The sequence below is a fragment of the Phodopus roborovskii genome, unplaced genomic scaffold, assembly GCF_943737965.1.
Source record: "Phodopus roborovskii unplaced genomic scaffold, PHOROB, whole genome shotgun sequence".
NCBI classification, from domain to species: Eukaryota; Metazoa; Chordata; class Mammalia; order Rodentia; family Cricetidae; genus Phodopus; species Phodopus roborovskii.
Window position 1 is genome coordinate 32562796 of NW_026126541.1, and position 12989 is coordinate 32575784.

Consider the following 12989-nt stretch of genomic DNA (forward strand, 5'->3'; position numbering starts at 1 on the left):
AACTTCAGAGCAAGTAAGCAAATTCCTAACCTAAAACGATGGATGCTCACAGAATCTGCCAACAAAGAGCAGATCTTTTGGCATAAAATTCAAAGCTATTTAAGAGGTGCTGCCAGAAATGGGTGGAGGGATAGTGAAGGTATGTTGGGAGTTGGGTGGGGTGTGGGAAGGGCTAAGGGAGAGAAGCATCTAGAATCAGGGATGTGCTATAGGTGCTCCCTTGCTTAACAATACTGAGTTGAAGCACAAGGCATGCAATTCACCGTGTTTACATAGCTCATCTCCACGCCTGTTCTCTACAGCTCTCTCTCTCTGTGTGTGTGTGTGTGTGTGTGTGTGTGTGTGTGTGTGTGTGTGTTGCCACACTGTATGGGAATACAAAGACTCAGATACACTTTTCTCCTTTCTTCTCAGACACTTAATCATCAGTGGGATGATGCTGGGTAATGATGGGAGGCATCTAGGACCAGAAGGGAGCACGTACTTTATTTTTAAAGGGGGCGGGGCTCTTACTGCCCATCAAAGTGTAGCACCCACTACAGTGAAGTATTACTCAGTCTCAAAAAAACTCAAGGACACTTTGCTAATAAGTAAAATAAGCAAAGTGTTAAAAGGTGAATAGTCTAAGACTCTACCTACAGGGTTACTGCAAACAGTCAAGCTCACAGGCACAAAAGTAAAATGGCTATCAGAGGAAGAAAGGAAGGAGGGAAGAAAGTGTGTGTGTGTGTCTGTGTGTGTCTGTGTGTGTGTATATAGTTCTGGGGGACAAAATCCAGGGCCTCTTGCTGAGGTATATCCTCCAACCTGAAGAGTTTTTTAAATGGTAAGATTTATGTTTTTCTCACCTCAGAGATTCTTTTGACCTTAGAGACAGTCAAGGAGTTATAAACTGACACAGTACATGACTGCTATCTGCTGCACTGTTTGCAATAGAAAAAGCAAAAACAAAACTACCCCCTGCTTCTGCCTCCCCAGTGCTGGGATTAAAGTTATGCATCATCACCACCTGTAAAACACAACTCTTATATAGAAGATATCTTTGTATAGTACCTACCCCCCCCCACACACACATAATACAAGCATACACATAAATTAAAAAATAATTCTGTTGGGTGTAGTGGTGACAGATGCCTACAATCACTGTACTTGGGAGGTGGGGGCAGGAGAATCAGAAGTTCAAGGTCATCCTCAGCTAAATGACAAGTTTGAGGCCAGCCTGAGCTACATGACACCCTGTCTGGAGAAGAGAGAAAGACAGAAGAGAAGTCAGGTTGTTGTTGTTTTTTTTTTTTTTGTTTTGTTTTTGTTTTTGTTTTTTTCCTTTTAATAGGAATAAAATACTTTTGAAAGGTAGTGGAACTGAAACAGGTCTATGAATTAAAGACTATGTAAAATTGTGACCATGTAAATTCAATAAAACCTAAAAATAAGTATCCAGGTATGGTGGAATAGGCCTGAATTCCCAGTACTTGAGAGGCTTGGGCAGGAAGATCGCAATTTCAAGGCTAGCCAGGGCTACACAAGAAGACTGTCTCAGGAGAAGAAAATGAAAAGGGGTGCCCCATATTCACCAATTACAAATTCTAATATTTTAAGATATAAATCACTGTCCTGAGTCACCAACACACTCAATATACTTACTATAAATAACCCAAAAAAGATAAATGAACATACAGGGCCTTTCACTCACATGCAATCCAAACAGTGCTGGAAAATGCCACAGCATAGACACCCACACTCCCCACTTATAAAACTCAGAGTTGTAGAGACAGCACAGTGGTGATGTGAGGACAGTCACACAGACCAGAGGCTTTTAAGGAAGTGCAGAGGCCACTGGGTGAGCAAAGGCGGTTCTGTCAACAAACAATGCTAGGGAAACTCACTGTGTAAAAGGGTGGCATTGGGCACGAACCCACATCACATGAAAAATTAACTCTAAGTGCGTTAGTGATTTCAATACCAAAGGTAAAGGCACAAAATCCTTTAAAAATACATCCATAAATATTCATAACTTTCTGCAATGGATTCTCAGATAGCAGGAGTCCACCAAAATCTAACCTCCTACACAGCAATTATGAAGAAAGTAAAATAAAAGAGAGAGAAAGAAATATGTCTGTAATCAGTATCTGATAGGGGTAAGCATCCAGAATATGCAAGGAATCCCACAACTCAACAATCAGAAGACAAATGATCCAACTATAAAAACAGGCAAGGACTTGGATAGACACTCCTCCAAAGAAAATATACAAATGGCCAATAAGCACATGGAAAAAAAAATCATCTGTGCCATGGGTTGTGTAGAACTACATCGCAGTGAGCCACTACTGATAGTCCCTAAGGTAGTTACGATGGTTTTAAAGAGAAATGGGCGGGAAGGATGTGAAGAAATGGGAAACCCCTTCTATGACGGTGAGAATGAAGCAATTTAGCTGATACGGAAAACGCTTTTGTTAGTTTCTCAAAACAATTCAACAGAATTCCTACAGGACACAGCACACAGCCACACAGACAGGAGAAACAGCGATACAAGCACTTGAACCCTGAGTGGTAACAGTCAACAGAAAAGGTCCTAAAGGTTAGTAGATAAACATACATACATAACGCTATACACATGATGGAGTAGCACTCAGCCCACACAAAGCTGACACATACTATATGATACGCCCACACTTTGAAAACACACCAACTGGAAGAAGTGAGATACAAATGTGATGTGGGATGCCCCTCTGTATGCTGTGAATATGCTTCGTTGCCATTGGTTAATAAAGAAGCTGCTTTGGCCTATGGTGCTGCAGAATATAGCTAGGTGGGAAATCCAAACGGGGTGGGGGTAGGGGTGTTGAGCCAAGGGAGACGCCAGCAGCCACAGAAGGAGTAAGATTCCAGAACATTACCCATAAGCCACAGGGCACGTGGTAATTAGAAATGGGTTAATTTAGATAGGCAGTAAGGCAGTGAGTTCAAGACCAGCCTGGTCTATAAGAGGTAGGTCCAGGACAGCCTCCAAAAACCACAGAGAAACCCTGTCTCAAAAAAACAAAAAACAAAAAAAAGAAAAGAAAGGGGTTAATTTATAATCAGTGCTAGCTAGTAAGAGGCCGAGCCAAACAATTATAATTAATATAAGCCTCTAGGTGTTTATTCAGGAAACTGGTGGGCAGGAGAGAAACCTCCACTTACACAAAAGATCACACTAGTGTATAATAGCATTCAGAATCAGTGAGTTCATAGAGACTGAGGCAGATTAATGGCTATCAGATGCTGGGTGGGCAGGGAATAGCAAGGCTGCTTCTGCACCCAGAGTATCTTCTGTGATGATAAAAGCTTTCAAAACAGAGATGGCAGTGGCACAGAAGTTAATTTTTGTATGAAAATTTCATCTCATTAAAAATGAAGTTTGAGAAATAGCACACAGGCAAGAATACATCATTGGTGCTGGAGAGATGGCACAGCTACTAAGAACACTTACTAGTCTTCCAAAGGACCTGAGTTCAATTCCCAGCACCCATATGGCAGCTCATAAGCACCATCAGGCATCAGGGGATTAGACATCCTCTTTAGGGCATCCACAGGTACCTGTACACTATGTGCCAGACACAGGTAAATAAACATACATAAACAAAATAACTCGTTTTACAAGAAGAGACTAGGTCATCAATTCGTTTTTGACATGCTGGCATGGAAAAGCTGGACAGTGGGACAGTGGGACAAACAGCCTAACATGAGGACATTCTACATTTAGCTGCCCCTCTGAGCGATACCCTGAATGAAGGAGTATGGTGAGGGGAGAGGAAACACACCCCAAATCAGGAGTCATGCAATCCCAGATCCCAAGCAGTGGGGATGCGTGCTTGGGACATAAGTAAGCTCCCTCAGTCCGGGCTGCGTTCTGGCTGCTCTTACTCATGTCTATGTGAACCTGACCCAGATACGTGATGAGAAATTGAACTGGCTGTGTCCAGAGTCTCTACATGGGACCTTGGGTTGGAGATCAGGGTGTGGTGCTTTGCTAAAAGGGTCTTCTGGTCCCCCTTCATCAGCTTCTAAAAATAAACCCCTGTTCTCTGGGTTAACTCCTCATGAGCACCCTCCCAGGAGCACAGCAGGAAGGGCAGGAGGATGCTGCACTTAGCGCTTGGAGCTCTCATCTTGCTGACTGAGGTAAGCCTGGACCTCAGGCCTCCAGTCTCCCAAGGAGAGATACACACCAGAACATTTATTTTCTGAGAGCTCGGGTACATTAATTCCTAGTGAATCCTTTATCAACGGTACCTTATTATACCTTATCCACATTTCTTTGAGTCATTTCAATGTGATTATTGTGGGGTGGGAGGATGTGGGGAGAGGAAATGAAACTTCAATTTTGGGCAGGTTTCCAACACGTCTTTAAGTTATTTCTGTAAGAAGAAAGGATGATATGAACATTTACACACCTCTAGTCTCTGAATTCCTTCAATAGACACGATCTGCACCAATCACAGGGGCTCAATCAAAAGGGTCTCATGACGTGGTAGAGGAAGGGTGCTTGGAATGAAATCTGAACCGCTCTGATTTTTGTGTTCAGTTTTTAAAAACTTTGCCTAATTTTAAGTGTCATTAAAAATTATTCATGCTGAGTCGGGTGTTGGTGGTGCACACCTTTGATGCCAGCACCCGGGAGGCAGAGACAGGTGGATCTCTGTGACTTCGAGGCCAGCCTGGTCTACGAGCAAGTTCCAGGACAGGCTCCAAAGCTACAGAAAAACCCACTCTCAAAAATCCAAAACCAAAACAAAACAAATTACTAGTGCTGAAGGATGTGAGGAAAAGGAGACTTGAGAGGCGTGGACATTTCATTTCCACTCTGAGTCCCTTGCAGTTTCCCATTGGGGGGGTGTGGGGGGGGAGCACACCGATTTTCTGTACCTTCTTCAGAAAACGAAGAATGTTTGAAAGAGGTGTGCTCCGTGAGAAATGAACTCTTGAATTATATTAGCTACAACCGTAAATAGAAAAAAATTACCAAGGCTATATTTAAACATTTTGGAAACTACAGAAACCTCATCCAATATTTTTGAATATTTTAGGACGTCTACCGTTATGGATCTAAGCACAGGAAGTAAAAAGCAAACCCTGGGTTCTGTCCCTCATTTCATCTTTTCTTAAAATAGCCCATGAAATACAAACAATCTCAGCTAATTAACACTTTAGGACTCGACAGTACCTTGGGATCACTTTAATCTTAGGCACATGGCTTCACACTCTGAAATGAGAGTTCCATGTTAAGGTGGAGAGGATTTAGAGACTTACAAAGTCAAAAAGAAATCATAACTCCTGCATTTCTAATCATTCATCCTCCTGGCCAATGATTTACTCCCTAATTCCCACCAGAAAAATGAAGAAAGTTTTGAGGAGCGAGTTATTCTCAATGTAAATCTCCTCCCAGCCTCTGTCAATCATGTGAGCCCTTTCCCCCTAGTTAAGCCTTTTTCCACTTCTTGCCTGAAAACTACACTACTATTTAATTGCTTGGTGACTTCCCATTTTATTAAGAGGCAGAAAAACATAAAGAGCTAAAACATGGAGATGAGGCCATGGCCGTAAATTGTCCCCTTAAGCAATGAAACTTGCCTCTCCAGTGTGATAAGGTAGGCACTGTAGAAAACCCCTACAACTGCAATTCTCTGGAAGTCCACAGCCCCCATCACTTACAGCCAGCCCTGCAGTTCTCAGGGTTGAGTGCTATCCATCAGAGCCAGGCTAGTGGACGGTGTGCTCTCTAGAGCCAGTGTGAAGGGCACAGCCAGGAGTCAACTTTGTCTATCACCCTCACTCACCCCAAATTTATATTCTGTTCTTATGGCGTAAGAAAAGCAGGAGAAAGGCTGGGGCATCATGCATCATGTATGAGACAACGAGTTCCGCCTCCCACTACCAAATGGAGGTAGGTGGGCACAAGGGACTTGTAAGAAGCACCGCTATGAAAATGTTTGTGACCTGACTGCATTCCATCTGCTATCCTGTTTCTTAGGGAAATCAAACTATTTTGTCATAATCCAGAGAAAACTGTAGCTAAATTTTCAGCCTTGTGAACTTCCCTCCCATTCATTCGCTGCCCAAATCTCCATTTCTTCCTCTGTAGTGAAACAGAAATCGTTATCAGATCATGCCACATCCTGGAATGTGCCAGAGCGTCTGGCCTCTGAAGACTGCTTCCAGTGAGTCGCGGAGACTAAGTGGGGTCTGGTGTTTGAAAGCCTGGGAAAGCATCAGTTAGTGACTTCTCTAGGATGCTGCCAGCCAAGAAACAAAGACGGCAAGTGTTAGTAAAGCCACCCATTGATGTGTGCAAGAAAGTGGGTTTTTGATGCTGTTCAGAAAACCATGCAAGTGCATAGATGAGAGAGAGAGAGAGAGAGAGAGAGAGAGAGAGAGAGAGAGAGAGAGATGTGGATGCACAGATCAAGATTCATGGGACTAGTCTCAAAATAAGTTTATTTAACTATTCAGGGAAAATGCACTTACACAAGAATTGGGTGACTGTGCAAGTTCCAGTTCCAAGAATTCACCCAGGCTGCCCTCTGTGACTCAACTGGAAGCAAGAGAGCTGGGGTCCAGGACCCCAGACCTAGTCCTACCCTCCTTCATATCTGCACCAGTGGCCACGCCTAAATGGGCGTGGTCAGTGCTACAGGGGCTGGGGGGGGATATCTCACTACAGTGTGAGTGTGAGTGTGTGCACATGCACGTTTTGTTCTCGGCCAAGCACTGGAACACAGTGTTCAAGGGTGACAAGAGGTGGGGATGGAGAGCAGGCCCAGCCAGATCATGTCCCACCTTGCAGGCCACGATGAAGAGAAGTTCAGGACAGGCTCGGGCAGGGTGTGTCCAGTGGGACCACACCTGAAAGAGATTACAACAGTGCAAAGGCCACATTCTTGTTTCCAAGTGGATCTACGCAGAAATAATAAAGGAAAATAAACACTCGGCTGTCTAAAATGTTTACATTAAGCACGATTCGATGCCAAAAAAAATGACTAATACTTCTATAGTAGGACATTTTAGAAGGAAAACATTCTGGTAAAGTAGAAACAAAAATAGCCATTTCTCTAGAGACATAGTCAAAGTGCACGGCTAGAAAAATCTACAAAAGAACAAATATGAATGTGTCAGAAAAGGTTCCTATGTCCATAAAGCTCCATGCACTCACTGTTTTTTGTTACTTTAATTGCATGCTTTTCTTAGGAGGGGAAGCATGTGCTAAGACATGTGTGCAGGTCAGAGGACAACTTGCAGGGGATGGTTTCTCCTTCCACATGTGTGTCCTGGGGAGGGAACACAGGCCATCAGGCCTGGAAGCCAGGCCACCTGCTGAGCCATCTCATCAGCCCCCCCCCCATATTTTAAAACATTATTTATTTTGTGTGGGGGTGGGGGACAGTGTGTACAGGCACCATTCGGTACATGTGATGTCTAAGGACACCTTGTGAGAGTCAGTCCTCTCCTGTTATATGACTCTCAGTGTTAGAACTCATGTCGTGAGGCTTGGCAGCTGGTACCTTCATACACCAATCCATCTCCCCTGTCTCCTTACTAAAAAAAAAAAAAAAAAAAAAAAAAAAAAATATGTGTTTTTCTCCAGTTAAGAAAGATAAAAAATTGAATTAGGCTTCCAGGTAACAGAGTGTAAAAAAAAAAATAAAAAAGCCTCTTTCTTCAGAAGAACTTAGGTTGGCCTCAACCATACCATTAGAAGGATGGATATTAACAAACAAGTCTAAAGAGACCTATTAAATTCAGTGCATTTCTAAACTCAACTCCTCGAACACCTTGGGTAACTGCAAAGTAGTGACACTGGTGTGGAGGAAATTTTGCTCTTTGTAACTGATAAAAGCAGGTGAATTTTGTATTTAAACTGAAAATACACATTATTCTTAATAATAAATAAAGTTGAGGCTGGGCAGTGGTGGTGCACGCCTTTACTCCCAGCACTCAAGAGGCAGAGGCAGGCGGATCTCTGTGAGTTCGAGGCCAGCCTGGTCTACAGCGTGAGTTCCAGGACAGGCTCCAAAGAAATACAGAGAAACCCTGTCCCCCAAAACAACAACAATAATAAAGTTGTACTTTTGAGATGAATAGTTTTAAGGCTACAGTGAGACTTTCTCTCAAACAAACAAATGAGCAAAAACAAAAAAGCCAGGGGCTGAAGGGATGGCTCAGTGGTTAAGAGAACTGGCTGCTCTTCCAGAAGATACAGGTTCAATTCCCAGCACCCACATGGCAGCTCATATTTGTCTGCAACTCCAGTTTCAGGGGATCCAGCACCTTCACACAGACACACATGTAGATAAAACATGAGTGCATATGAATAAAAATAAATAAAGCTTTTTTAAAAAGCCAAATCTTTAAGAAAAAGAAACAGTATCATTAAATGAGGCATGCTATGTCCTATCACAGTGATTCTCAATCTGTGGGACACATTCCCTTCAGTATCAGATATCCTGTATATCAGAAATTTACATTACAATTCATAACAGTAGCAAAATTATAGTCATGAAGTAGCAACATCGTCTTTGATGGGGAGGGGGAATCACCACACATGAGGAAATGTATTAAAGGGTTGCAGCATCAGGAAAGTTGAGAACCACTTGTCTACTAAAATTGCCTTGGAGTGGAGGCTCAGTGTAGCCTGGAGAACTGTAGCAACAGATGGAGGATTCTGGAAGCACCCACTGAGCCCAACATCATTTCAATATTCAGAAAATACCACAAAGAACAGCCCTGAACAAAGACTGTTTCCAAGCAAACCCTAGGCTCTCCCTGCTCCTCCACCAGTCAAGGGTCCAGGTGTCCACCTGAGCAACTGTCAAAACTGGCACTGACTCCCGCAACTGGGAACACCACCTGACAGTCACTTGGCCACCAGACACAGTGTCCCTGTAGGTGGAGTCATTTCACTCTGCAGGAAACTGAGGAACCAACCCTGCTTTCCTGATACACTTTCACGACAGTGTCTGTGCCTGACCCAGACTCAGCATCAGAAGCATCGCCATCCTTCCCAGTGACTTCAGGCGCTGGCAAGCCCTTCTTGATACCACAGCGGGGCTGCAGGACACAGTGTCTGGTCTACCCCCTCCTCTAATCTAAAACCCACACCCTACCACTCTGGAGATCCTCACTAACATTTAATTCTTCCTTTACAGAGGAGCCTTGGCATCAGATGTGGTGGTACAGCTCTGTAATCCCAGCTAAGAGAAGTTAAGACAGGGGACCCAACGAGGTCTGGGTTATACAGGAGTTTTAAGTACTCGTTCCTCATTAATGTTCCTTTTAACCTCAGAGCTCTTGGGTCTGTGTATTCTTGGCTTTGAGAAAACAGAGTTTCTGTCTCAATGAGCGGTAGAGATGACTTAATTGGTAAAGGGCTTTCGTGCAAGCCTGAGGACCTTGAGTTTGTATCCCCATCACTCACATGAAAAGCTATATGCAATGATACATGCTGGATTCCAGTGCTGGGCAGGCAAAGACGTGTGATCTCTATGACTCACTGGCCAGCTGGCCTAACCTAATCAGGAAGCCCCAGACCAGTGAAGGCCATGCCTCAAAAACTGGGTAGATGGGCCCTGAGGAATGATATACAAGGTTAAGAGCTGACCTCTACATGCAAGGGTACACATGTACACATGCATTTGAACACACACACACACACACTATTTTTAGGAAGAATGAATTTTTTTTTAGAGTGCCCAATACGTAATAACAAGTGATGGAGATGGGATCATCACAGTATCTATTTACATGTACTATTCTATAGCACACTGCATAAATATATAAATTGCCTGTCAGTTTTAAAAGTAGGGCATGGGGATTGCAGTGGTTTGAATAAGAATGACCCCAATAGGCTATGACCCAATAGGTATAGCCTAATAGAATAGATGTGGCCTTGTTGGAAGAAGTGTGTCACACTGGGAATGGGCTTTGAGGTTTTAAAATGCCGTGCCAGGCCCAGTCTCCTATAGAGTAGGATATACTTCTCAGCTACTGCTCCAGCGCCTGTCTGCACGCTGCCATGCTCCCTGCCATGACAATAATGGACTGAACCTCCGAAACTGTAAGCAAGCCCCCAGTTAAATGTTTTCTCTATAGGAGTTGCCTTGATCACAGTGTCTCTTCCCAGCAATGGCACAGTGACAAAGGCAGGGATATAGCTCAGTTGGTAGAGTACTTTTGTCACATGCATGAATTTATATAGTGCATGTTTGATCCCCAGCACTATATAAATTGGTCGTGATGACACATAACAGTAGTCCTAGCATTCGGGAGGTGAGGCCAGGAGAGTAAGAAGCTCAAAGTTGGTCAGAAGGATGGCGCAGAAGGCAAAGGAACTTTCCAAACAAGCCTGACAACCCGAATACAATCACTAGAACCCATGTCAATATGGAAGGAAGGAGAGGGTCAACTCTACAAAGTTATTCTCTGACACCCTTGCGTGTGCTGGGCATACTCACCCTTACACACACATAACAGTGCACAAACACGTGCCTGCACACACACCCACATAGAGAGTACACACTAAGTCAAACAGCAAAGAAGGAAACCCTTTTCCTTGGATCTTGATTCAGCTCTTTGCGCTCTGAGGTCCTGAACTTCCCCATGTACACACGCTTGCTCTCCACCTGGGTCCCTGCATACTTGTTACATGCCCAAGCTTCCTTCCCCAACTCTGCTGCCCTCTCCTAGGGAGCATCAGTTTTGCTCTTCCTTTACCGGGACATCTCCGTCCCTGGCTCTCCACACCTGCCACCCTGTGGTTTATCCTTATGGACAGAACATGAAGAATGAGGATTAAGGACACAAAGATAGACGTTTGGACTATTTGCCAGCTCTGCCACTGACCATTTGACAACTGCAGTGAGCACCAAACACTTAATCTTGAGTTACTTTCCTCTGCTATAAAACCAGGTTAGTAACAGCTGCTCAGCTGTGTGTGCGCATGTGTGCGCGTGCATGTGTATGTGTAAGTCCAATGGGAGAGAGTGTGTGTGTGTGTAAGTCCAATGGGAGTGTGTGTGTGTGTGTGTGTGTGTGTGTGTGTGTGTGTGTGTGTGTGTAAGTCCAATGGGAGCCATGAAGCTGCAAGAGCCTGGTTGCCCTGTTTATACTCTGCCATTATACATGACCTCTCTGCATCAACTGAGGCAGGAATGGTTATGTGTGAGCTTCAGCTAATCACAGCTAACAGTATGGCATTATCAGTGGTCTCGTTTCTACTGTGATTTACTAACTTGGTAACAACTACATTTCATTCAAAGCAAGTACAGCCTTTGTTTTTGTTGTTGCCTTTGTTTTGTTTTTTTAATTTTGTGAGTATGTACTTCTGGAAGACAGCTACAGCAGACAATTACTGAGCATGTACCAAGGCAGGCCATCCTAAAGTGTTTTACACGGGAGGCTGGGGAAAGGGGTAGAGTGGCCTTCCCATGATCTAAAGCCAGGCATCTTACTTAGAGCCTGCACCCTTATGCACTGTCCTTCCTGCAACTCCATTAGTGATGATCAAATTGCGGCGGCAATTCGTCCTACAGAAATAATCATATGTATGTATGACAAATACTCCCAATACGGAGGCTTCCAAAATTATTGAAAGAGAAATGATGTGCACAGCCAAGAAAAGGACAGGGTGGAGAGTGTTACGCAGCCATGAAAAATGCCATGTTGTTGAACTGTGTATAACAGCCTATTGGTGGGGCTATTATGTTCCCAGTCCAAGTTTACAAGCATGGATAGTGACTTAACTTCGCAAAGCCTCAGTTTTCTTAGATGCTAATGGTGACAAAAGTATCTCACAGCATCATTAAGAGTTAATAAACTGACAGGCCAGAGAGATGGCTCTGCACAAACCCAATGACCTGACTTCAATCCCCAAAATCCACAGCAGGAGAGCCCAGCCCTGAAAGCTGTCTTCTGACCTTTGCATGCACACACACGCACAAACAATAATAAAGGACAAAAGAAATAATTTTTATAGGAGTCAATAAATTAATGCCTACAAAGGGGATGGTGTGGAGACTGGCACAGGGCAAGACTGTGGTAAATGTCAATCATTTCTAAGCCAATCTAGTAAATGAAGCACACACACTTCATAAACTGGGAAAATAACTCAGTGAAATGTTAGCATCTCTGAAAGTGGGCCAATATTTTTCCTTTAAATTCCCTGTATTTTTATTTTTGTCTTTTGAACTAAAATAGCAATATATTAATATTTAAGAATTCCATTTATTTCAAGTAGCCTTAATAATACTTCTCTTGGCCTAATAAATTTTTTCTAATATAATCCAGCCTGTGCATACTGTGCTTATGGAAATGGAATATTTTATTGATTTAATCTGAGGAGTAATATATTTGACCTCCATTTTTTAGCGACAAACAGCCTGCTCATATTTCACCCTATAAAAACATTTTCTGCACTCTTTTACATTTTCAGGTTAAGAGCATTCTGAATGGAATATTAGAACATAAAAACCTGTGGAAGGGAATGGATTGATGTCTGTAAAAAGTAAAGTTATAGGAGACAAACAGGACAACTATGTGATGGCTATAAGATAAAAAAGTAAAAGCTTACCTTAATCAGGTAAGGTCAGAGGTTCCTGCAATAAACATTTCAACTCCACAGACAACTTCCTAGTGTGGTCAGAAGATGGACGTAATTCAGTAGTTCAGCTGCCCCTCCAGTATGGTGACAATCACTCTGAAAGGGAAAAGATCTCAATGAGGTTGAGAAAGACAGGTGGGAGTAGTCAATGGTTGAGGTCAGCTACAAATTTCTGAATCAAACTTCAACCTTCCTGCTGGGAGTGGGAGCAGAATAAAGAACTAAGGAAATTGCAAAGACCAGTCTCTGCTCTAGCAAAGGGCTGGCTGCCACTCGTAGGGCGATTTATTCTTCCAAAGAAAAGGCTTGGTCCCTCACCGCCTTCATCCTTAGTCGTCAGCATTCTTCTGTGCAG

General features: G+C 43.3%; 1 protein-coding gene across 1 annotated transcript in view; it reads right to left on the reverse strand.

The window, feature by feature from the left end:
- Kank1 (KN motif and ankyrin repeat domains 1) overlaps nt 1-12656 on the reverse strand; it is a 115540-nt gene extending 102884 nt beyond the window's left edge. The window contains exon 1 of the mRNA XM_051200109.1: nt 12605-12656. The gene's annotated coding sequence lies outside the window, so the exon portion shown is untranslated. The remainder of the gene's footprint in view (nt 1-12604) is intronic.
- Nucleotides 12657-12989: the final 333 nt, after the last annotated feature.